The 23,719-nt window shown below is 42.9% G+C and overlaps 1 protein-coding gene across 5 annotated transcripts in view; it reads right to left on the bottom strand.

Moving 5' to 3' along the window:
* The window catches only part of TRIM2 (tripartite motif containing 2), a 168,563-nt gene extending 145,413 nt beyond the window's left edge, over positions 1-23,150 (bottom strand). The window contains exon 1 of one of the 5 annotated variants that reach the window (XR_013351065.1): positions 22,973-23,149. The gene's annotated coding sequence lies outside the window, so the exon portion shown is untranslated. Of the gene's footprint in view, positions 1-22,972 lie in introns of all 5 variants that reach the window. The other 4 variants (XM_077846418.1, XM_077846419.1, XM_077846415.1 and 1 more) reach the window with 4 other exon arrangements.
* Between the last annotated feature and the right edge of the window lie 569 nt (positions 23,151-23,719).

The following is a 23,719-nucleotide window of genomic DNA, read 5'->3' as shown; positions in this document are numbered from 1 at the left end:
CTCCTTGGTACTCCTCCCCTAAATCTCCCCTAAATCTTGGTACTGTGAGGGAATAAGTCAAGGTGAGGGAGATAACAGACCCCAGACCCAGACCTGAAGACTGTCACTCCACTCCAGCTACATCCCCATGCCTTCGTATAGTGAGGGAATTTTTATTACACTTGCTTTATCACAACACGTCAAGAGTCACTGTGTTCGGGTTAAAATCCATCCTCAGGATGCCTGGGTGGCTCAGTGGCTGAGTATCTGCCTTCCACTCAAGTCATGATCCCAGGGTCCTGGGATCGAGTCCCACATGGGGCTCTCCCCAGGGAGCCTGCTTCTCCCTCTGTCTGTGTCTCTGCCTCTCTCTGTCTCTCATGAATAAATAAATAAAATCTTAAAAAAAAAAATCCATTCTCCTCCCAAGCACCTGGGGAGAAGCCCCAAGGAGCCCTCTGCCCTCCCGGCACTCATTCATTGTGCTTGCTTCCCCTACTCTGACCCAGAATGCTCCTTTGGGCTGCTCTCCTGCTTTCCAAGGTCCTGTCCTCCTGGGACACTCTACTTCAGACCTTCATTCCTGAGGCCTTGAAATGGCACCTCTGCATTGCTTCTCAAACTATCCTAACTCAAGGGCACTGTCTCCCCCTTCTGAGCCGGGTGATTCTCTGTGCTCTCACCATGTTTCACCACCACTCATCACTGCAGCAGAGCAAGCACTGGGATTCCCCTCATCTCCGCGTGGGACAGGATGCAGCACACCCTAGGCTTTCAATACACATTTGTGCGCTGTAGGAACAGGCAAGATCGAACCCAGAATCTCATCAGCACAGACACCATTCCAGAGGATACTGGGAATGAAAATCTGAAAATCGGGCATCATCATCAACTCCCTCCTGGAAGTGTTCCTAGAGCCAGTTAAAAATCACTGTAATGGATAAATGCCCTGGTTTCTAAAAGAAAGAAAAGAAAAGAAGGAAAGGAAGGAAGAAAGGTGTGGGAGAAAGAATGGAAGGAAAGGAAAGGAAAGGAAAGGAAAGGAAAGGAAAGGAAAGGAAAGGAAAGGAAAAGGAAAGGAAGAAAGAAAGGAGGGAGGGAGGGAGGGGAAAAAAGGAAAGGGAAAAGAAAAAGAAAAAGTCACTTAAAAAACAGGGGCCAGTGGGACTATGGAAAAAAAAAATACAAGAGACATAAAAACCAGGTGTGAAGTGCACATAATTTCCCTTCTGATTCCACGAACCATCAAAAGATGGCTTTGAGACAATCAATTTGAATATGGATGAGATATTAGAGGAGATTTAAGAGTTACTGTTAATATCATTAGGTATGATCATTGTATGGTGGTTATGCTTTTGATTTTTTAAAAAGTCCTTGTCTGTTAGTTATCCTAACCAAACTATTTATAGGTGAAATGGCATATCTGAAATTGGCTTTAAAATACATCAGCAAGGGCAGCCTGGGTGTGATCCTAGAGACCCAGGATCGAGTCCCACGTTGGGCTCCCTGCATGGAGCCTGCTTCTCCCTCTGCCTGTGTCTCTGCCTCTGTGTGTGTGTGTGTGTCTCTCATGAATAAATAATAAATCTTAAAAAAAAAACTTTAACATTTTTTTAAATAAATAAAATAAAATACATCAGCAAAAAACAAAACAGCAAAAAAGTTATGGGGAGGAGGAACGAGGTTGGCAAAAGGTTGATAATTGTTGACAATGGGTTTAATTCATGGAAGCTTGCTATACTCTTCTTTCTACTTTTGTGTACTTTTGAAGCCTTCCAAAAGAAAAACTATTTTAGAAGTCACTGAATCCACAATCTCTAAACCTTGAACTAGGAATTACCCTTTTTTTCTATTAGTTAATTAAATGCATATTTATTGAAACTCTGCTATGTTAAAAGCACTTCGGCAGGAACTGAGTTACAGAATGCATTAGACACAATCAAATATCAAATATATACTGGGTAAATATCTATAGTGGTTTATATTTGGCCACTTGAGCATGGGGAAAAACCTTGTCCCCTCTTAGATAGTGGATATGCTGATGTGTCATCTGACAGCTGTTCGAAAGCTGGCTACACCCCATACTACCTAGGAGATACAGCATGCCACTTCTTCTAAGCCTCCTTTCTGTAGTTATTCTCTTGCTCCTCCTCCTCCCCTCATTCTCTGCCTTCTTTTACTCTCTCTTCTTTAATTAAAAGGGTAACACTGTCAGCCCCAACAATTGGGCCATTCACTTCAGCATGTACTTGGCTATGCAGTGGGTTGAAATGTACCATCCAAACATCCCAGCTGCAGGTGCCACAAACTCTTCCATGGACAGTCACACAAGGACACATCTGTTTTGCAGATGCAGATGACACTAGAATATGCCTCACTATGTGGATGCCATGACAGAATGACACATCCCTCACTCGTGCTAAGTACTGTGCTAGAGAGGGAAATGTACATGGTCTACACGTGCCATATTTAGCCATAGATAGATGGCAGGCATAGACATTGAGAAGTCAAAAATTCAAATATATTCCTATCACAGACTATCTGGAAAGTTGAAGAAGCATTTCACAAAGTTGGCACTTTTGTCAATGTTATGGTGAAGGATGATAGGAACCTTCATCAATATAAAAATCTTTATAAATGCTATAGTTTAAGGGCACCTGGGTGGCTCAGTGGTTGAGTGTCTACCTTCAACTCAGGGCATGATCCTAGGGTCCTGGGATCAAGTCCTGCACTGGGCTTCTCACAGGAAGTCTGCTTCTCCCTCTGCCTATGTCTCTGCCCCTTTCTCTGTGTCTCTCATGAATAAATAAATATTTAAAATAAAATAAAATAAATGCTATAGTTTAGCATTTAAAATCTTTTTGAGTAAAACATTCTATAAATACATATACACTCATTTATACACTATCCATATGCATATATATTTGTATACATTTTTAAAACTTGAATCACACCAGAGAAATGACAGGTAAAAAAAAAATACTCCCTCAAACAGTCAAGTAGAATTAAATCAAAATTCATATAGCAAGGTAGAGTGCAAAAAGCAGGGCATATGACATAGATTTTCCTTGTATAATCTGATAACTAAGACTGTTGCCACTCAGATAACAAGTGTATGGATAGATAATTCAGTAAAGCAAACAAGATATGTTCAGTCTATACATTAAAGCATGATGTGTGAGTCTGCATTTGCTGAAGCATGCCAGTCACAACAATACATTGCCTGCCTGAAATTGTGGTCCCAACTATGTCATGAATAGCAACTTCTCTGCTCTTCGTTTAAAAAAAATAAGATTTTATTTATTTATTCATGGAAGACACAGAGAGGCGGAGACACAGGCAGAGGGAGAAGCAGGCTCCCTGTGAGGAGCCTGATGAGAGATTCCATCCCAGGACCCTGGGATCATGATCTGAGCCAAAGGCAGATGCTCAACCACTGAGCCACCCGGGTGTCCCTCAGCACTTCAATATAGATTGATTTCTTGAAGAGAACAAGTTGCCTCCACTAACTACAGAATTATATCAAATGAAAATCTTTTGAGGAATTTTAAATAAGTGCTAGATTATAGCTGGAAAAAATCAACACTTTGAGAATGTATTTTAAAGATCTTTTCAACATAGTACTAGAAGCCCTAGCCTCAGCAATCAGACAACAAAAAGAAATAAAAGGCATGCAAATTGGCAAAGAAGTCAAACTCTCCCTCTTCACAGATGACATGATACTGTACATAGAAAACCTTAAAGACTCTGCCTCAAGATTGCTAAACAAAATCAGTGCACAGAAATCCAGTGCATTTCTATATATTAACAATGAGACTGAAGGAAGAGAAATTAAGGAATCAATCCCATTTACATTGCACCAAAAACCATAAGATACCTAGGAATAAACATAACCAAAGAGGTAAAGGATCTGTACTCTGAAAACTACAGAACACTTACGAAAGAAATCGAGGCAGACACAAAGAGATGGAAAAATATTTCATGCTCATGAATTGGAAGAATAAATATTGTGAAAATATCTATGCTACCCAGAGCAATTTACACGTTCAATGCAATCCCTATCAAAATACAATGGACTTTCTTCACATAGTTAGATCAAATAATCTCAAGATTTGTATGGAACCAGAAAAGACCCAAATAGCCAGAGGAATGTTGAAAAAGAAAGAAAACCAAAGCTGGGGGCATCACAATGCCTGACTTCAAGCTGTACTACAAAGCTGTGATCATCAAGACAGCATGGTACTGGCACAAAAACAGACCACAGAGATCAATGGAGCAGAATAGAGAACCCAGAAATGGGCCCTAAACTCTATGGCCAACTAACCTTCCACAAAGCAGGAAAGAATATCCACTGGAAAAAAGATAGTCTCTTCAATAAATAATGTTGGGAAAATTGGACAGCTACGTGCAGAAGAATGAAACTGGACCAATCTCTTATACCATACACAAAGATAAACTCAAAATGGTTGAAAGATCTAAATGTGACACAATAATCCATCAAAATCCAAGAGGAGAATAGGCAACAACCTTTTTGAACTTGGCCACGGCAACTTTTTGCAAGATACATCTATGAAGGCAAAGGAAACAAAAGCAGTAATGAACTATTGGGACTTCATCAAGATAAAAAGCTTCTGCACAGTGAAGGAAACACTCAACAAAACTAAAAGACAACTTACAGAATGGGAGAAGATATTTGCAAATGACGTATCAGATAAAGAGCTAGTACCCAAGATCTATAAGGAATTTATCAAAGTCAACACCCAAGAAACAAACAATCCAATCATGAAATGGGCAGAAGACATGAACAGACATTTTGCCAAAGAAAGACATAGACATGGCCAACAAGCACATGAGAAAATGCTCCGCATCATTGGCCATCAGGGAATTACAAATCAAAACCACAAGGAGATACCACTTTACACCAATGAGAATGGCTAAAATTAATAAGACCGGAAACAACAAATGTTGGCAAGGATGTGGAGAAAGGGGAACCCTCTTGTACTATTGGTGGGAATGTGAACTGGTACAGCCACTCTGAAAAACAGAGTGGAGGTTCCTCAAAGAGTTAAAAATAGAGCTACCCTATGACCCAGCAATTGCACTACTGGGGATTTACCCCAAAGACAGTGAAATGATGAGACACCTGCACCGCAGTGTTCATAGCAGCAATGTCCACAATAGCCAAACTGTGGAAGGAGCCATGATGTCCTTTGACAGATGAATGGATAAAGATGTGGTGTATATATTCGATGGAATATTACTCAGCCATCAGGAAGGATGAATACCCACCATTTGCTTCGACAGGGATGGAACTGGAAGGTATTATTTGAGTGAAATAAGTCAATTGGAGAAAGATAATTATCATATGGCTTCACTCATATGGGAATATAAGATATAGTGAAAGGGACCATAAGGGAAGGGGGAAAATTAGAGAGGAAGACAAACCATGAGAGACTCCTAACCCTGGGAAACAAACAAAGGGTTGCGGAAGGGAAAGTGGGTGGGGGGATAGGGTAACTGGGTGACGGGCCCTGAGGAGGGCACTTGATGGGATGAGCACTGGGTGTTACACTATATGTTGGCAAATTGAATTTAAATAAAATATTTAAAAATTAAAACAGAGAATCAAAAAATTAAAGACCTTTTAACAGTGTAATTAAATCAATCACGGTATATGTACCACTCATACTTTCTAAATTAAGACAGTATGTTATATATTTAAGTCTATTAAAATGGTTTCATTTGATAAAATAAAAAATTAACATTTTGAGTTATTTCAAGGAAAGTTTATAGTTTTAACCTCAATCAATCATGATTATCCAACATATATATAGTAAGGTCATTTTCTTCTAACTTTGTGCTTCCTGCTGCCTGCCTTTGGTCACTATATACATTTTTTTCTAGTTTCAGAAGCAATAAATGTTCTTTGCAAAAATTCAATTATATCTATTATCCTACCACATAGAACTGATTCCTTAATAGTTTAGCATCATACCAGATGATTTTCTAAACAAACATATTATTGGGGTGCCTGGGTGGCTCAGTTGTTTAAGCATCTGCCTTTAGCTCAGGCCATGATCTCAGGGTCCTGGGATCAAGCCCCACATTGGGCTCTCTGCTCAGCAGGAATCCTGCTTCTCCCTCTCCCCCTGCCATTCCCTCCACTTACACTCTCTGGCTCTCTCTCTGTCAAATAAATAAATAAACAACAATCTTAAAAAAAATTAACTAATATATCATTAAAGCAGTGCTTATCAAGGGGTACCTGGGTGGCTCAGCCAGTTGAATGTCTGACTCTTGATTTTAGCTCGGGTCATGATCTTGGGGTGGTAAGATCTAGTCCGGCATAGGGCTCCGCACTCAGTGGGGAGTTGGATTGAGATTCTCTCTCTCCCTCTCCCTTTGCCCCTCCCCCTGCACTCTTGCTTTAAAATAAATAAATAAATCTTTAAAGAAAAAAACAGTGCTTGCTAAAACAAAATAATTCATAATAATTTATGATATCCTTATCTTACTACCAATAACATATTGTGGATAACTCTCCTTATTGAAATGTTTAGTTCTATAAGCCCATTTCTTGGTGTGTATTTGCAAGTATGCTCTTTTATGAACGTAGCACAACTTATTTAACCAGTCCCCTACTGCAGGTAAATTAATATTACAAATGCAAAAAAAAAAATCATTGCACATACACCTGTGCACATTTTTCCTATTTAAAATGTTTTCTTTACATATAAGTAGCTAGCTATATTTTCCCTGTTTTTTTTTTAATCACCACAGATAAATCAAGAACGAAGTAAATGACAAGGAAATTGGCAAATGAGCCTTGGAAAGTACATATTTTTATATTTCATGTTATTCAAACACTTACATACTTTGTCATTTTCTATCCTTCCAAGCCAAAAAATCTGCAGAAGAGAAATTCTGTGTGGAGGGATTTAGGACCACCTAGAACAACCCCCGCAAGCCTAGGTTCACTGGGGGACAGAGCCTGAGGGCGACCTGTCTCCTTCTCCCTATATGGTGTTATTTATGGAGGTTTGACTGAAGTATGTCTACATCTTTTCCCTCCTGCACGTTCCTCCCAGCAGCTACTTGTTTCCCTTCTTCCCCTCTTACTATGGGAGGTGTAGGGCTCTCTGCACTCGACAATCTTATACTTATCCCAAAGGTGCAGGGAATGTAGGAGCTGAGAAATACACCCTGCTGACTCTAAGTATGGCGGTGAACAAGAAGCACAAACTCGTTAAAAACTCCAAAGGTAAAGTCAAACATGAAAACTGAGTAAGACTTCAAAACAAACATTGTTTCTTTGCCATTTTTGTTGGACAGCTTTTGATCCTTTTGTAACACAAAATTTTCATTCAGGATTTATTTTCATGTTGCCATTGCATCATCCTCATGTCATGGTATGGTCTTCAATGGGCTATTTGTTTAGAGACTTTTTCCTTTCCTTATTGCCAAAATCTGTGAACAATGAATTACTTCAGTGGAAAACTCTATGCCATCTTTGCAGAAAGATCATGTGTGCAATTGTATTCCTTTGTGCTTTCATTAGTTTGTGTGTTATAGAACAAAGTTTTAAAATACAAAATAGCCCAGCGATGCCTGGCTGGCTCAGTCAGTGGAGCATGAGACTCTTAATCTTGGGGTTTTAGTTTTGAGCCCTACATTGGTTGTAGAGATTATTCAAAAATTAAATCTTTTTTTAAAAGACAAAATAGCCCAGATTAAAGAGAAATGAAATCCAAATTATGGGCTCCTTCCCTCTCTGGGCATTGTTCCATTCACTTTTAGCATGAAGTCACTAACTACAGGGCTTAGAGAACTTGAGAGAAGTCAGACAGCTGGTAATTAGTGGAACCAAGATCTGAACCCAAACATTCTAACTGCAGAGTGTAAATGCTCGGTATTACTATGTGGCTGATTCCACAACACACACAGAGCTCGACAGGTAGGCAAGAAAGATTTAAAAATTAACAGCCTCTACTCAAGAAGAGAATTTTCTTTTTTTTTCTTCTAATATATTTTATTGTATTTAAATTCAATTTTCCAACAAATGATATAACACTCAGTGAAGAGCACAATTTTAATCTAAGACAGACTCCTGGGAGGGAGAAGCACACCGAACTGAAAGCTGGTGAATAAAGTGAAGTCTGTATACTGAATGGTAGACATTCCAGATTTTCTTTTCTTTCATGCTTACAGAATGGCAAAGATCAATTTTATCTATCCAAAGCAGAAGTATTCTTAGGAGACTTCTTAGTCTTAAAAGAAACTAAATGTTCCCATGAAAGAAAAATTCTCCCTATACTGCCTTTTGGGGTCTCCCAAAGAAAACCTGGCTTACTAGCTCATTCTTCAAAGAAGGTCCACCAACTGCCATACCCACCAATCACACAAAGACTGCAATCCAACATCTTAGAGCTTCACTCTTAAGTATGTGGGCAGCCAAAGATCATCAGACATTCAAGAGAAGAGAAAGTCTGAAACAAACAGGAAAAAAAAAAAAAAAGAAACTCAGAGGCCACTGAAACAATACAAAGACTAGAAGAAATGTCTTTAAAAATCCACTATATTGGGCAGCCCAGGTGGCCCAGTGGTTTAGCGCCGCCTTCAGCCCAGTGTGATCCTGGAGACCAGGGATCGAGTCCCATGTCGGGCTCCCTGCATGGAGCCTGCTTCTCCCTCTACCTGTGTCTCTGCCCCGCTCTCTCTCACTCTCTATGTGTCTGTCTGTGTGTGTGTGTGTGTGTGTATGTGTATCTCTCATGAATAAATAAATAAAATCTTTTTTAAAAATCCACTATATTTAATATCTTCAGAGCCCTCCCCCCTCAAAAAATATAACATCCATGAAAGTCCAGGATAGTTAAGAAAAATAAAAGAACAGAAATAACACCTTAGAAATTACAAATTTGAAAACAGAAGATCTCAATAGCATAAAAGATGAGAAAATTAGAAGATCAATTCAAGTGGTATGTTTAGCTAACGAGAGTTCCAGAAAAGGGGAAGAAATTAGCAAAGTGAAAAGAGTGCATTTTCCCAGAAATGAAAGACATGGGTTTCCATGTTAAGAAGGCCTACATGGTAAGATTTCACTCATATGTGGAACTTAAGAAACAAAACAGATGAACATAGGGGAAGGGAAGGAAAAATAATACATAATCAGAGAGGGAGACAAGCCACAAGAGACTGTTAACTATAGGGAACAAACAGAGTTGCTGGAGGAGAGTGGGTGGGGGATGTGATAACTGGGTGATGAGCACTGGGTGTTACACTCAACTGATAGATAAATCACTAAATTCTACCCCCCCTGAAACTAGTAATACATTACATGTTAACTAAACTGAATTTAAATACAAATATGTTTAAAAAGAAGAGCTTAGTGACCAAAATAATTAATGAAAAAACACTGAATTCACGGCACATCACTGTGAGATATCAAAAACAATGGTATAAAAAATACTGAAGGAAACAGAAAGGGAATGGTAAAGGACTTCCCAGCAGCAATAATGTGGACCAGAAGGCGGTGGAGGAGCTTTCAGAATCCTGAGGAAAAATAATGTTAATCTGGGCTTTCTATATCCAGCCAAACTCTGAAGGATGTGATAGGATCAAGACATTTTCATATATTTGAGGACTCAAAAATTACTTTGCATGTGCCCTTTATAAAAAAAACTACTAGTGGTTGTATTTTAGAAAAACAGAATTAAATCAAGAAGTAAAAAGACATCAGGGTTCAAGAAAAAAAAGAATCAAACACAGGAGAATGACAAAAACAAGTCCCAAAACAATAGCACACTGGAAGCAGAGAAAAAAACAAACAAACAAACTTCCAAATTACAGTAGGACAGAGGTATAAGACAGGAAAGTCTCAGAGGGAAGGAAAGTAGAACCAATAAAATGTTTGGAATTTTTTAAATGAAAGAAATGATTAATAACCATGTGACTTATCTCCTGGAGCATTTGAAAAAAATATTGACAATAGGTCCGTAGAAAAGCTGATGAAAAAATGAAGTGATTATTAGCTTTGGGAAAAACAAAATGCAGTGTATTAAAGGAAACATAATTATAGTAAACCACTTGACTCCCTAGTGACAACATTTATATAGTCATAATAATATAAGTAGTGATTTAATCAAGACTTATAAGTTGTGGGGAAGGAAAGAGAAAATAGAGTGTAGGAAAGAAAGAGAAATTTTTTCCTTTCTTTTTTTTAATATTTTATTTATTCATGAGAGAGAGGCAGAGACACAGGTGGAGGGAGAAGCAGGCTCCCTGCAGGGAGCCTGATGTGGGACTCGATCCCAGGACCTCAGGGTCACGACCTGAATGAAAAGCAAACGCTCAACCACTGAACCACCCAGGCATCCCAGAAAGAGAAGTTTTCATCTACTGTGATTGAGAGTCAAAATCTATCACCTGAAATTGATCAGTAAATAGTAGTGTATGTATATGCAAGGAAATCTCAGGAAGGATAAATGAGAGGCTGTCTGTTGGTCGCCTCCAGAGATAGGAGGAGGGAGACTGAGGACCAGGGTAAGAAGGAGACTTTTCATTGTTTTTATCCTTTTTTTTCTTTTAAATTGTGAGCTCTGTAAATATATTACCTTTTTGAATTAAAAAAACAAAAGGAAATAGCAGAAAGAGGTTAATTTTTAGAAACAGGAAACAGCAAATTAAGGGCTAAGAATGTTGAAAGTGGTCATCTTCAGGGAGGAGGACAAGAAGATGGCGGAGTAGAAAGGTAAGAGCTATATTTAAGTAGAGCTCTTAAAGTTTCTATTCTAGGGGTGCTGGGTGGCTCAGTCAGTTACGCATCTGCCTTCAGCTCACGTCATGATCCTGGGGTCTGGGATCAAGACCCCTTCAGGCTGCTGCTCAGAGAGGAGTCAGCTTCTCCCTCTCTCTCTGCCTCTCCCCCCCCACCCAATGCTGGTGCTCTCCTCAAATAAATAAATAAAAATCTTTAAAAATAAAATAAAATTTCTATTTATTTTTAAAGTTAAGTTTATGTATTTATTTATATATAAAAAAGAGATTAAAGCAACATTAGAATATGAGAACACTTTTCAAGAAGCTAATTTAATTGGAAAAGTAAATGAAGTTAGGTGAAAGAAAATTTGCCTCAGTAAAGACTTTGTGCAGATGTCAACACTGAGTGAGCAAAGTGTTCATTAACGTCCTTAATAACACTTTCCCCCCCACCTTTTGTTTAAAAATGTACAGTATTAAGTAAATAACAAAAAGAAATACGACTTAAATCACAAAGCAGGGGCATGTTTCATAGGCTTCTTTATTTCATAGCACATGAAAGTGCTATTCTAGAAAACTTAGACTATATAACAGGAGTTATAATTTTAGAGATCAATAATCTACAAGTTTTAGAAATTTACAGTAACCACTTTAAGTCGCATTAAGTCAACTAAACAAATTAGTCTTAAAGATGGCTACATATTCTTTGGTAGCATAAAGTTTCTTTTTACTATAAGTTCTTGGAAAAACTAGGTTCTTGCATGTTTTTAGGATTCCACCACCAAAAAGATCTTACCCCTATAGAGATACCCTGTCATCCCTTGATTCTGGAGAATATGGGACATGTCTCCACCCCTTTCTTTAATTCACTTGATCCAGTGTTAACTTGGATCACTTGGGCAAAATTGACCAAAGGAAGATCTGCCTGGAATGGCATCATGGTTTCAATCTTTGTAGTCTATGCCATTTTAACTGAACCTACAATGATAAAGACCAACGTCTGCCATACCACTTGCTCTGCCACAGCTCAGAAACTACTATTTCCCATTTACTCAACCACTCATTGTGATGGCTAATATGTCAACTTGACAGGGCCACAGTGTGCCCAAATATCTGGTCAAACGTTATTCTGAGTGTTTCTGCAAAGTTGTTTCTGGATGAGATTAATGATTTAATTGGTAGAATGAAGCAGATTGCCCTCCATAATGTGAGTGGACTTCATCCAATCAGTTGAATGACTGAATAGAATGAAAAGATGGCCCTTTCCTGAGTAATAGAGAATTCACCAACAGACTGCCCTTGGACTTGGTCTACAACATGGGCTCTTCCTGCCTAATGGCTTTTGAACTGAAAAATTGGCTCTCCCTTGGTCTCCAGCCTGATGTCCCACCCTACAGACTGGACTTGCTAACCTCCATTATTATGTGAGCCAATTCCTAATAATAATAATAATAATAATACATACGGATCCAATAGGTTCCATTTCTCTGAAGAACCCTAATATATTCATTCAAACAAACATTTGTTTAACATGTACTACATGCCAAGCAGTAAGCTAAGTGCCAGGATGAAAAGTCAAAACTATTGTCCCTACCTTGAAGATTTAGAAATTTGGATTGTAGGAATGTAGACTATTGTCTAGTTATCACTAAACTACAAAAATTGTTTGTCCTAAGAGTAAGTTGGCAAAGTTGGCCCCATACAGACACAACGTGCACATGGATTTTACTTATGAGCTTTAGGCTTCTTTGGGCTTATTCATGATTAGAGTCTGACCAAGTTTTCTTAAGCACTTGGGTTTTTCCAGTCTTGCATTATCGATTTTTTTTTCTAGAGGATGAACGTTTCCAGTGAAGTACCATAAAAAAGGGGACAGTGCATTTATTTGCCAGTAGTCCATGGAGCAACCTTTACTTATGCTTTTGAGTGGGCCTTAGACATCGTTTACACCTTGGAATACTGCCCAATATTCAGTCATCTGGGAAATTTGTTAGACCTCCCATGTGAGAACTAGATGATACCAAGAAAACTGGTAAGTGTATTGGTCTCTTCTGTGACTTTTTTGAGCATGAATCATTCACTAGGTAGAGAACTCAAATAAAACTCAAAACGGGGAATAGCATATTCCAAGGGATTCTGCTGTGCATCATATGGTATGTAGAATATACTGGAAAGAGCAATGGTTTCAAAGTCAGACAGGTCTGAGTCAAACCCCTGAACATGGTTCTTAGTAGCCAGTGACCTTGGAGAATTTATCCAACTGTCTGGGCTTCAGTTTTCTCACCTCTAAAATGAGGACAACAATTTGCTACAGGATTCCTGTTAGGACTGAATGGGACTGTGCATGCACCAGGAGAAGGACGATGCCTGCCATATAGTATATATGTTCAATCAGCAGATGTTATTTTTTAAAAATTTTTAAAGATTTTATTCATTTATTTGAGAGAGAGAGAAAGAGAGAGAACACAGGGGTGGGGGTGCCAGGCAGACGGAGGGGGGAAGCAGATTCCTGGCTGAGCAGGTTGCTCAAGGAGGTAGGGCTCCATCTCAGAAGCCTGGGATCTTGACCAAACCGAAGGCAGATGCTTAAGAAACTGAGCCCCCCAGGTACCCCAGCAGCAGAGATGACTTTTTTAATACAGAGCACTGAACTAAAAGGACCTATTTTAGTTCAAAGTACAACAAAATCTTTGTTACTCAGAATACTAGAGAATGGATGGTAAATGGAAGTCCAAAAAGTGTGGCCAATATGATGAGTTAATTCACATTGGCAAGAGGATCCTACCTAGCCTCCCTCTCTCTTCTGGGGAAACAGCAATGTAAATGAACGAACAGAAAATTGAAAATGTTCTTGTTTACAAGGCAGAGAGCTAGCCCCCAACCCTTGCAACTCCTTTTTAAAAATGAAGCCTGGAAAACAATCATTTTCTAAAAATGCTAATATTCACTCACAAGACTACTTTGTTTTCCTCTTGGGAAACTCATGAGATCAGTGGACCATCTCAGAAATGCTTATTTCATGAGGTGGTGTCAGGTAACATAGCTTATTCTCCTCAATGATTATGCTTAACAAAGACAGTTCAACGGAATTAAGGAAAGGGGGGAGGTGAAGAGTGGAGAGAACAATTTCAGAGAAATATCTCAGTCGGCAGGGTCATAAAAAGATGTTTTAAAGATGTTTTAAAACCACAGTGTGAAGATTGCAACTGACTCATATTCTAAAAATTGTGCTGAACAGTTCTGGAAAGTTGTAAAATAGAGATACAACAGTGGAAACATATTATTCATTGTTAAGCCAAAAGCACAGTAAAGTTGTAACTTTTACTTAAAATAGCTCAAAATAATGAGTTGTGGGGACATGTCTGAGAAGAATAATATCCTAGTGGAAATTAGGTAATCTTATACAATAAAAATTTTGAGCATTGATGCTCCAGAAAATTCATTTGCAATAGTAGTAACTGGCTGTCGCAGCTTCCTACATTATTACACTCACAGCTACTGACAGTTGTGCAGAAAGGCTGGAAGTCGATGCGATGCTGACCATGGATCACAGGGTTTCCTCGCAAACCATCCTGGGAGATAGTGCTCTTACGGATTTAAGGGAGTATACTTAAATCATGATTAATTTGAACAAATTACAGTATTAAAGTTTGAATTATGGATGCAAGAGAGAAGATGAAATCCAAACAGAGATTTAAATGGTCATGCAGGAATTTGTAAATATGCAATGTTTTTGTACAAGTGGTACTAGGAAGTTTTCACTTCCTAAAGATTCCACAGTGGCTCCACATTGTCGTGGGAGCAAGTTTAAAGTCTTGATCCTGACACTGAAGTCAGGTAAAGTCCCATCTTCTGTCTTTGTCTTTGATAACAATACTCATCACAGGTTAATCATCTGTGTGCCATGAGCCATGCTGGAGCCCTGGCATCCATTCTTGTTCTTTAAAATAATGCAATGGTTGTCCCCATTTACAGATGAGGAAACAGAGACGGCTTGTTACAGCAAACTGCTCAAGGTCACACACCTTTAGAATACAAATCCCGGTCACCTGACTCCAGAAAGAAGGCCGCTCCTCTTCCTCCCCATTAACTATCCAAAGTGAGAGCCAAGTCCCCACTCATTCAGACTTTCAAGCCACTGTGCTGTTTGCCTTCAGTGACAAAGGCCTCCACCTCTGCTTACCTTTCCAGGTCTAGCCCCTCTCCCAAAGCTCAGGAGCCACCACAGAGTACCCTGACTGCACCTGCAAACAACAGTGTCCGGGCTTTGAAGTCTTGGCATAGAACAGACTCCCGGTGTCACTTGTTCGTTTTCTGATGAGTCAGGCTTTGCCTGACACCTGGTTACATTCTTTACCTGGTTTTTGTGTATAAGTCTTCTCCTCTAAACATCAGGATAGGGGCATCCCTGGGTGGCTCAGCGGTTTAGCGCCTGCCTTTGGCCCAGGGTGGGATCCTGGAGTCCTGGGATCGAGTCCCGCCCAAGGCTCCTGGCATGGAGCCTGCCTCTCTCTCTCTATATATATATATATGTCTATCATAAATAAATAAATAAAATCTTTGGGGGAAAAAAAAAACATGAGGACAAAAAAAACATGAGGGCAAGAGCTAATTTTAAAAACTGTCATATGACTATCCATTGGAAGAAAGACAGTCTCTTCAATAAATGGTGCTGGGAAAATTGGACATCCACATGCAGAAGAATGAAACTAGACCACTCTCTTGCACCATACACAAAGATAAACTCAAAATGGATGAAAGATCTAAATGTGAGACAAGATTCCATCAAAATCCTAGAGAAGAACACAGGCAACACCCTTTTTACTCGGCCACAGTAACTTCTTGCAAGATACATCCACGAAGGTAAAAGAAACAAAAGCAAAAATGAACTATTGGGACTTCATCAAGATAAGAAGCTTTTGCACAGCAAAGGATACAGTCAACAAAACTCAAAGACAACCTACAGGATGGGAGAAGATATTTGCAAATGACGTATCAGATAAAGGGCTAGTTTCCAAGATCTATAAAGAACTTATTAAACTCAACACCAAAGAAACAAACAATCCAATCATGAAATGGGCAAAAGACATGAACAGAAATCTCACAGAGGAAGACATAGACATGGCCAACATGCATATGAGAAAATGCTCTGCATCACTTGCCATCAGGGAAATACAAATCAAAACCACAATGAGATACCACCTCACACCAGTGAGAATGGGGAAAATTAACAAGGCAGGAAACGACAAATGTTGGAGAGGATGCGGAGAAAAGGGAACCCTTTTACACTGCTGGTGGGAATGTGAACTGGTGCAGCCACTCTGGAAAACTGTGTGGAGGTTCCTCAAAGAGTTAAAAATAGACCTGCCCTATGACCCAGCAATTGCACTATTGGGGATTTACCCCAAAGATACAGATGCAATGAAACGCCGGGACACCTGCACCCCGATGTTTACAGCAGCAATGTCCACAATAGCCAAACTGTGGAAGGAGCCTCGGTGTCCATCGAAAGATGTTGGATAAAGAAGCTGTGGTTTATGTATACAATGGAATATTACTCAGCTATTAGAAATGACAAATACCCACCATTTGCTTCAACGTGGATGGAACTGGAGGGTATTATGCTGAGTGAAGTAAGTCAGTCGGAGAAGGACAAACATTGTATGTTCTCATTCATTTGGGGAATATAAATAATAGTGAAAGGGAATATAAGGGAAGGGAGAAGAAATGTGTGGGAAATATCAGAAAGGGAGACAGAACGTAAAGACTGCTAACTCTGGGAAACGAACTAGGGGTGGTAGAAGGGGAGGAGGGCGGGGGGTGGGAGTGAATGGGTGACGGGCACTGGGGGTTATTCTGTATGTTGGTAAATTGAACACCAATAAAAAACAAATTAAAAAAAATAAAAATAAAAACTGTCAAATGCTTCTTCATTTTCATACTCAGTGGGAAAAAGTAATTATTTAATAGATTTCATTTAAAAATTTCATTATAAAAATAAATAAATAAATAAAATAAAAATTTCATTATAATCTTTGGGCACTTTTTTGCCCACCATATGTAACTATACATTAAAAGGATAATTCACTTTTTAGTTTGCTACTATACAATGATGAATCTACTTTAAAATAAAACTTTCTCTTTTTTCCTTTTTTTTTTCTTTTGAAGATTTCATTTATTATTTATTCGACACAGAGAGAGAGAGAGAGAGAGAGCAGCAGAGGGAGTGGCAGGCAGAGGGAGAAGGGGAAGCAGGTTCCCCCTGGAGTAGGGAGCCCAATGCAGGACTTGATCCTAGGACCCTGGGATCATAACCTGAGCCAAAGGCAGATGCTTAACCGACTGAACCACCCAGGTGCTCCTAAAATAAAACTTTCAATGGAATTACTTTTTAAACCTGATTATAGTTCATAGTATTACATAACTGGGCTTTACTAATATTCTTACTAATCTCTGTAGGAGGGCTAACAACACTGACTGCGTCTTTGGCCCTCCATCTTCTTCATGGTCACACCAAGACCTCCCTTGGGGCTACATGTTCCAGGCCCTGTGGAGGTGAATGTATGACCTGACTGGAATGTGGGAAAGCTTGTTCTGATCATCCCTAAAGTGCCACACACAAGGCATCACTTTAGGTAACTAGTCGAGATCCTCTGGTACCAGACGGCATCATTATCCTGTGACCTCACCACCATGACCCTTGCTCTGTAAAAGCTGGGAAGTAAGGTCTGGACTTGGAGACGAGAAGCAGAGAGGATGGCTGCCTACTGCCTGGATCATCTGCCCACCTCCCCAATCCCCCTGTCAGTAAGTTATCCTGCATAAAACTCTGTGTAAATGTTTGGGAGTGGCTTGCTCCATTTTTCATTCTTCAAGTGCCTTCTCAGCCTGGAGGATACTTTAATGACTTTTCTCTACCTTCTAATCATCTTCTATAATAAGAATCTTTGGTCATGCAGGAAAGAGATCAATAGTCATGGGTACACAGTTGCATTTTTGCCAACAGCATCAGATTCCCCCTTCACCAGTTTTTCTAAAACCAACACAAAGGTCAAAAACTTGGACTGGTATGTTTCCCCTTTTCTCTTTGTCCCTGGACACACTTAAGTGGATCTTCCATTCAGAGTGAACTTGCCAAAAAGGAGGAGCCAACAGGTAAGTTCTAGAATGGAGAGGCAACCAGATAAACCATCTCAAGGAAAAATACCAGCTGCTTGTGTGAAGCCTGGTGGACAAGTCCATTGGCCAGGACTTTCCATAGGCAACCTATCATTATCTAGCCAGAAAGGGTCAGAACATGTTGCAGGTTCTGGGGCAAGGCAACTGATGTATTTACCAAGCATCCTGGACCACAGGAGGAAGAAAGACAGGCATCAAGTAAGGCTGGTCCCTTGACTAGCAGGAGCATGGAGTAGGAGGGCTCTTACGTACAGCCTTTTCCTGGACCCTAGTCCTGAGGCTGCCTGGTGGTTTGAAGTGAAGCACTATCAGATCCTCAGACAGGCTTCATGGCACCCCCATCATACATCCTGGTCCTCGGAAGCTGGTTCCCAGCTAGAGGCAGGGGCTGACGGGGTGAAATGCCTTCATCTAGGAATCCAGTCTCAGGGCTGATGTGGCTTCTGGCCTTCCAAGAAACACATTTCTGGGTTTGGGCAACCAGAATCCAAGGAAACACCTATTTCCTTTCCTTTTCTCTGGGAAATAGGCAGCTGCTAAAGAATACTGATTTCATTTAGGAACAGTGCCACCTTGCTTAACAAAGTTGCTTTGAACAAAGCTGGCTTCTGCTCATCAGCACTGGAGTAAACGCTTATCTCCTCTGTGCTGAGTCCCTGCCACCTTGCACACATGGGTCTCTGGTCAGTCTGGAATGCTCTCAGTGCCTCATCATTGGGAAGAGAGGGAGGTACCACCCTGGTCTTAGCCCTACAGAGAGGGAACAGCCAGAGAGACACAGGTGTCCTGCCTTACTGTTACTTCACCACCTGCCTCCAACATCTACACAAAATAACAGCAGCCCTAACCCAATGGAAGAGGCAGGCAGAATCCAGTGGAATCACATTTTTAGGTCTGAATTTTTTCTACTTCTGGTATAGAAGTTCTTATCTATGCAAAGTGGTGCTGAACGTCTCGTCTTTGCTCACGGAGACATACTATTTTCCAGTGCTTGTGTAGCTCAGGGAAAAGTAGAGGAATGTTTAAGAGATGTGTGAACTGGGAACTTTTGAAGTCCCATTTATATGGCTCATGCTTCAACACTGCTGCTGCTTATATGCATGTTTGTTTTTCCCAAACCAAAGAGACACCAGAAGGCAGCTTCCAGGCAGTTCCCAGGTCTTCCAATAAATGATGAGGCCTCCCAATCTTTATTCACCCCACCTCCATGACCAGCAGAAGGAGCCAGAGAGCTCTGAGTAATAAATGTTAGAGAGAGGTAAATGTGGTTATCTCCTACCTTAGGGCCCAGGGTCACTACCCCAGTCTCCAGGAGCCAGCCTCTTAACTTGAAGTCAGGGGAAATTTAGGAAACGAGAGGATTTTTCTTCCTTCAAATAATCTAGAGAGATCTATTAAGGAGTAGATACTTAGCCAGGAAGACACATGCTTTCAGAGAGAATGAGGCCAAGGAGTGTTTAAGTTAAAAAAGAAACCATAAACAGGGGCCCTTGGGTGGCTCAGTCAGTTAAGTGTCTTTTGATTTCGGCTCAGGTCATAAGATAGAGGCTTGAGTCAGGCTCCTGGCTCAGTGGGGAGTGTGCTTGAGATTCTCCCCTGGCTCATGCATGCTCATGCAAGCTCTCTCTCGCTGTGTCTCTAAAACAAACTAAAAAAAAAAAAAAAAGGGAATAAACAAACCAGAGCTGAAGCTAGAAGAGATCCTGGGAGAGGAGCTAGTCGGCCCCTGCTCTGCCCTCGGAAGATATTTGTGGTTGGGGTTGCCTAATCTGGCCTGTGGGCCAGCTTCAGTAGGTGTGTTTTGTTTGGCAAGCACAACATACCTTTAAATGCTTTACCCTTAATTAGTTACTAACCTTTAAAGATCTGGAGAGTTCATATTAAGAAGTTAAACTAGATTTCCAGATTCCCTTGATAAAACAGAAGATTTGGCAAAGCTGACTGACATCCACCCGCAGATCACACCTGCCCTCCCTACTTAATCCCCGCCAAGCCCCTGGCCTTCTTCCGGCATTTATGCCACCTGCTGGGCCCTGCAGTGCTGGACTTTGCCATCCTAGGTACGGCGTTTCTCTCTCCCTAGTGTTTCACGGAGGGAGCTCTGACAAAAAAAACCTGCACTTAGAATCAGACAAGTTAAGTCAGAATCTGGGCCTGGAGAGGGACCCACGCCACAGAAGAGTTTTAAAGTCCCCAGGTGATTTTTACATGCAGCCAGGTTTAAAAACGACTCAGGCCAGACCATGAAGGGCGGATGATAAATTATTCTCTTCTTGAAGCACCTCAGTGGCTTCACTATTTTTACAATTTTTTAGGTTTTCATTATATCCTACCAATATCTAGTTTTCCCTTATTACATTCTTATAGCAGCTTACACAGCCCTTGGTTTTTGTTTGTCTTTTTAGTTTCTCTTCTTTTTCCTTCACCGTTATTTTAGTTATTCCATTCTCAACCCCTCCTGCAGCTTCTCTGCATCTTTAAAAATAGGTTTTATTTTTAAGTAACCTTTTACCCAGCGTGGGGCTCAAATTCACAACCCCAAGATCAATTGTTGCATGCTCCTCTGACAGGGAGTTGGCCACACAACCTCCCCCCCCTCAACACACACACACATTCTTTTTAAAATCCAATGGACAAAATTAGAAACAATACCCTAACCATTCTTTTACCAGAGTAGAATTCAGTAGTGGTATTTTTTTCTGGTTGAATTTTATACTTAAAATCTCAGAATCACATGAATTTCCTTTCACAATTTTTTTTTTCACTTAATTTCCTTTTACAGTTTTTTTCACCTTATCACCTGGTTTTTGTTAACAAGGAACTCAATAGCAAAAACCTGAGAAATCACACTCCATGATGGAAAACCAGGATTTGGGGCATATTAAAGCACAAATATCAAGTCTTGCCTTCAGATGAGAGAGACATCAACCCTTCCCTAGGGCCATAACCTGATATGTAAAATTAAAGGGAACAAAAGCATGTCCATAATAGTTTTAGTTCTTTAGTTTGTTGCCTGTAAACCAATTGGCAATCAATAGGTTAATCTGTTTTTAGGCAAATTCTAAGCGAACATTTTTTTAAGTAGGCTCCCTGCCTAGCATGGAGCAGAGGACGGAGCTTGAACTCAGGACCCCTGAAACCAAGAGGTGAGCTGAGATCAAGAGCCCCACATTTAACCAACTGAACCACCCAGGCATGCTGTCCCTCACACGTTGTTGTTGTTCAAGATTTATTGTTTAGTTGCTCTACCCAAGGTAAGACTTGAACTTACAACTCTACGGACTCAGCCAGCCAGATGCCCCTCTAAGCTAATTCCTAAGTCAATCCTCAAGTTATAACAGATATGCTTCCAACGACGTAGCTGGGAGACCAGCACAAATGTTAGCCTATCTCCATGAGATAGCATTTTTGTTTTACCTGTTTTACAGATTAAGAAACTGAGGCTTGGAAAGCAGCTCACCCACAGTTGACTGCCACACACCCAACATCCGATGGCTCCTGGCTCTGGCTGGCCCCTCGGAGAAGATGGGCCCTTCGGTGGTCATCAGCCTCTGATACTAGGAACCGGACACCCCATCAAGGAATCGAGCCTCATAGACGGCAGCAGTGACGCTGGAGATCCAGCAAGAGCAGAGGCTGCTTCTCACTACCACACATTTGGGCCAGATCGTCATCAAAATGCATAAGAGACCTTGACCTTGACATTCTGCAGGCAACAGACTCTGGTGGATGCTCCTTGGGACCCCCAGGGAAAAGCCAACGTTCCCTTAAGAAATCTAGAACCCGCGGAACGACCCTGGCACAATGCCAGCTCTGTAAAGTCAGAAATCTTACCCAGAGGGGGGGAAAAAAATAGAAACAAGTTGACGGGGCAGCCCAGGTGGCTCAGCGGTTAGCGCCGCCTTCGGGCCCCGGGCGTGATCCTGGAGACCCGGGATCGAGTCCCGCGTCGGGCTCCCTGCGTGGAGCCTGCTCTCTCTCCTGTCTGTGCATTCTCAGGAATAAATAAATAAAATCTTAAGAAAAGAAACAAGTTGAACTACAAGATTCCCTCTAGCGATCCACATTGGGGCATGGGGGGGGGGACCCACAGCCCTTCCCACTCATCGTGCGAGGAGAAAGAGAACTGGGGTCCTCCGACTGGTCTCCCTGGAAGACCCGACGTGTGCGGCGGGGGGTGGGGGGAGGACGGGGTTTAGGGCGGGAGCCTGAGGCCCCCGAGGCCCCGAGATCCGAGGCCCCGGACCCCCCGCCCCCTCCCCCGCCCGGCGGGGACGCACCCACGGCCGCCGCGCGGCGCCCCGAGGCCTCCCCGGGCGGGAAAGCACCGGCTCGTCTCACGGTTTCCACCCAACCCGAAAGAGCGTCTCCTCTCCCTTCTGCACAAGGCCTGGAGCTAGCGGGGCCCCGCGGACGGCCGCGCGCAGCCCCCTCCCCCGGCCGCCGGTCCTGCGGGCGCGCAGGCGGGCAGCGGGGTCCCCAGCGCGCCCCCCGCCCCGCCCCGCCGAGCCGCCCGCCGACGCTCTGGCTCCCGGGGCTCGGGCAGCGCGCACCGCCGGGGACGAGGGGGCGCACGCGGGCCGCGGCTCAGGCCGCCCGCCGGAAGCCCCCGATTCCCGCGGCCTCGCTCCCGCTCCCGCTCCCGCTCCCCGCTCCCCGCTCCCCGGTGCCGCCCGCGCGGCTGCCAGGTTTAGGACCGGGTCAGGCAGCCCCGCCCCCCGAGACACAGAGGGGACAGGCTGGGGCCTGGGGTCGCCGACCAGCCCGGACCCAGGAATTCTCCAGAATCCTCAGTCCTCTCGCACTCGCCCTGGGCCTCGATCCCACACTCTCCCCAGCAGCATCCGTGGAACCCAGCAGGAGGCGGGCGCCTACCCGGCTGCCCTACCCTGCCGCGGCCCGTGTCAGGGGCGCCTGCGTGAGCGCCGCCGGCCTCCGCCTCGTTCCCACCGGGTGTCTGGGCCTGGACAGGCCCCCCTGGCCCCAGGCGCGGGGCACGCAGGGGGGCGTGGACGCGATCCCCTCATGCTTCAGTGGCTCCCACTAAGGTCCCCACCTTTCCAGGGTATTCTCGCCAACAGAGCCTTACTGTCTGGGGGAGCTCCTTTGCAGACCCTCGGTGACCTGGACCATCTCCAACGCGCCGACAGCTCCCCGGGAGCGGCTGGATTTGATCAAGCCGGAAGGAAGTCGTCGTTCTGTCTTGCCAGCGGGGTATCTCTCGAAAAGCAGTGCTTTTAAAAATATTCGAATGTGGAGCCGATGCGGGGCGCGCGGCACCTGCCAGCCACGCCCCGCGGGCTCCCGGGGCCCCGCCCCGCCCCGCCCCGCCCCTGGGGCTCCACCCCGCGGGGCCCCGCCCGCCGCACCTGCCTCGGGGGGAGCCGTGTCCGTGGAAACGCGGAGAGCCGGTCCCCGCGGACTCGCCGTTACCCTGGCAACTGCGCGCCGGCTTTAGGCGGTCCGGGAAGGATGTCAGGGGATGCCTGCTCCAAACCACAGATTCCGGCTCACGAGGGTAGGAGGGCAGTGGCGTTGCGGACGGGAGCCCGAGCGTGTGGGTCCGTGGACAATGCAGACCCCCGGTGACGGGGGGCACCGCGTGGCTCACCCCCACCCCGCACCGCGTCACTAGACCTATACTTAGCTCTAGCATGAATCCCACCATTCCCTTCAGCGTGTTTGCTTTTCTCTCCTGCCCGAGATCCTGTGTAAAAGTTGCTCGGCCCAGACTGAGTACTAGCGAGCGCCCGGTAGAAGCGGGGAGGGGCACGCAAAGATGCATGGAGAGAAGGGAGACGGG

This window comes from Canis aureus, chromosome 13 (genome assembly GCF_053574225.1).
Source record: "Canis aureus isolate CA01 chromosome 13, VMU_Caureus_v.1.0, whole genome shotgun sequence".
Classification (NCBI taxonomy): Eukaryota; Metazoa; Chordata; class Mammalia; order Carnivora; family Canidae; genus Canis; species Canis aureus.
Note: the sequence above shows the minus strand (reverse complement) of the source record. Positions and strands in the feature narration are given on the sequence as shown.